The sequence below is a fragment of the Enhydra lutris genome, unplaced genomic scaffold (genome assembly GCF_002288905.1).
Source record: "Enhydra lutris kenyoni isolate GAN:26980312 unplaced genomic scaffold, ASM228890v2 scaffoldscaffold16, whole genome shotgun sequence".
In the NCBI taxonomy this organism is placed as follows: Eukaryota; Metazoa; Chordata; class Mammalia; order Carnivora; family Mustelidae; genus Enhydra; species Enhydra lutris.
In genome coordinates this window covers 13,013,078-13,016,261 of record NW_019154100.1, presented here as the reverse complement: position 1 = coordinate 13,016,261, position 3,184 = coordinate 13,013,078, and positions in this window count along the sequence as shown.

Here is a 3,184-nt window from a genome sequence, read left to right as displayed (position 1 = left end):
TTGTATCAACATGGATGGGACTGGAGGAGGTTATGCTGAGCGACATAAGTCAAGCAGAGACAGTCAATTATCACATGGTTTCACTTAATTGTGGAGCATAAGGAATAACATGGAGGACATTAGGAGAAGGAAGGAAAAAGTGAACTGGGGGAAATCAGAAGGGGGACATGAAGCATGAGAGACTGTGGACTCTGAGAAACAAACTGAGGGTTTTGGAGGGGAGAGAGTGGGGGATGGGTGAGCCTGGTGGTGGGTATTAAGGAGGGCATGTGTTACATGGAGTACTGGGTGTGGTGCATAAACAATGAATCTTGGAATACTGAAAAAAATAAAATAAAGATGTTAAAAAAAAAAAAAGACCTGGATGTGAAACCTGAAACCATGAAACTCTAAAACATAGGCAGTAATTTCCTCACATTGGCCTTAGTAATATTTTTCTATATATTTCTGAGGCAAGGGAAACAAAGGCAAAATTAAACTATTGAGACTACACCAAAATAAAAATTTTCTTCTCTGTGCAAAAGCTTATCAATAAAACAACAAGGTGAATGGGTGAAGATATTTGTAAAGGTTATATTCAATAAGGGATTAATATTGAAAATATATAATTAACTTATACAACTCAACACAAAATATAATCTGATTTAAATAGAGAAACTGAATAAACATTTTTCCAAAGAAGATATACAAATGTCACAAACATGAAAAGATGCTCAACACAACTAATCATCAGGAAAATGAAAATCAAAGCCACAATGAGATATCACCTTGTACCTGTCAGAATGGCTAGACTCAAAAAATAACAAGTATTGGTGAGGAGGGAAGAAAAAGAAACCCTCACACACTATTGGTAGGAATGTAAATTGGTGTTGCTAATGTGGTAAACAGTACAAAGATTCTTCAAAAATCAAAAATAGAAATACCATACAACCCAATAATTCCACTACTGGCTATGTACCCAGAGAAAAGGGAAACACTAATTCAAAAAGATGTGTGCACCCTTATGTTTATTGAAACATTATTTACAATAGCCAAGATTTGGAAGCAACTCCTATCCATCAACAGATGAATGAATAAAGAAGGTGTGGTATATATACATATATGATGAAATACTATTTATCTATAAAGAAGAATGAGATCTTGCCATTTGCAAGAATAGGTATGGACCTAGAGGGTATTATGCTAAGTGAACTAAATCAGAGAAAGACAAATATAGGGTATCACTTATATGTGATATCTAAAAAACAAACAGAAATTAGAAACAGACCAATAAATACAGAGAACAAATTGGTGGTTGCCAGAACAGGGGATCTAGGAGGGATGGGCAAAATGGGTGAAGGGGAGGGGAAGGTATGTGCTTCCAGTTATGGAATAAGTAAACAGGGATAAAAGATACAGCATAGGGAATATAGTCAAAGATAATGTAATAGTTTGTATGGGGACAAATGGTAGCTGTACTTGTGAACATAGCATAACATACAGAGTTGTCAAATCACTATGTCATACACCTGAAACTAATGTAACCTTGTGTGTGAACAATGCCTTTTTTTTCCAATGTCCAAATCAGACTAAAATGAAATATCACTCTTTTCTCTCTACTAGAAAATTTGATCAACTTTTCATCTTTTCACATTGGATTCAGTCCTCTACTACGTGTTATTTTTAAATGACAATTCTAGTTTATTTTAGGCCATCAACAATTTTACCTTTTCAGTAAAGAAAAGAAAGCTTTCTGGATTTTAATCCTTCATAGTTTATTAATCTCAGGCAGAGATGCTCTTATAATGGGCTCTGCCACCTCACTGCCCCCAGCTCTCTGCTAGATACTGAGCATGTTCACCCTCATCTCATGCTAACCCTCAAGGACACAGTCACATGGTGGTGAAGCTGGATCCCAATCTTCAACTAAAATCACATACTTTTCTCAAACCTGTGCCCTTACTACTACTTGTACCTGGGATGCTCTTTTCCTTCAATATAGGCCAGGCTGCTCCCTTACGTTGTACAGGTGGCTGCTCAGATGCCACCTCCTCTAGGAAGCCTTCCTTGACTACCCTTGTCATTCTCTGTACTCCTATCCTTTAGTTTAAGATTTTATATTTATTTGAGAGAGAGAGAGAGAGCGAAAGAGAGCACAAGAGCCTATGTGCAGAGGGAGAGGGAGAAGCAGACTCCCTGCTGAGCAGGAGCCCCAGGCTGGGCTCTATCCCAGGACTCTGGGATCATGATCTGAGCAGAAGGCAGACACATAACTGACTGGGCCACCAAGGTTTCCCTAGTTTTTTGTTTTGTTTTGTTCACTTGTTTGTTTTAGTGACACCTGATATAAACACTATCTTTTTAGTGTGGGGGGATTTTTTTTTTTTAATGTTTTCTCACACATGAGAGAGGCCAGGTCTCTGCTTTGTTCTTTGCCTGGAATTAGCCCAACACATAGTAAGAATAATGAGTTCTTGTTGGATGAATAAATTAACAAAAGAATTAATGAACTGCAAGGTTTATGGGCAAACAGTAATTAAGATTAGATAGCAGATCAACGACAAGGAGGCCAAGTAAAGAAACCAACGAATTAAAGAAAGAAACAAAGAAAGAAAGAAACCAACAAATTCATCCAAAGCTTAAACTAGTCAGTCTCCCATCATGAAGACATTTCATATTCATTTCACTCACCAGAAGTATGTTCGTGTAAACTCTTCAGAAGTCGTGATGTTGTGACACAGGACAGAACCAGAACAGAGCAGTTGAAGAAATAAAAACAGTCGTGACTGGGTCTCACATCATAAATGAGTGACAGCTGAGAATATACCAATTATAAGAGGGAGCTGGGAATACTGGAAAATAAGGCAGGGAAGCTGAGTAAGGAAAGAACAATTGCAGATTTTTAGAAAGCCTCTATTCCAGGATACAAAAGCAGCCTACCTCTTTAGTCTTTAACTATATTATTTTATGGTATCTAAAACAGCCTAATGAAATGCTATTTGCTTTAAAGCAGAAATAAACCAGGTCAGAGGAGCAAGATGGTGGGGGAGTAGGAGACCTAAATATCATCATGTCCCAGGAGTTCAGCTAGGTAGTTATCAAACCACTCTGAACAGCTACAAACTCAACAGGAGATAGTAGAGACGAAGAGCATCAATTCTAGGAACAGAAAACTGATCACTTTCCAGAAGGTAGGATGTGTGAA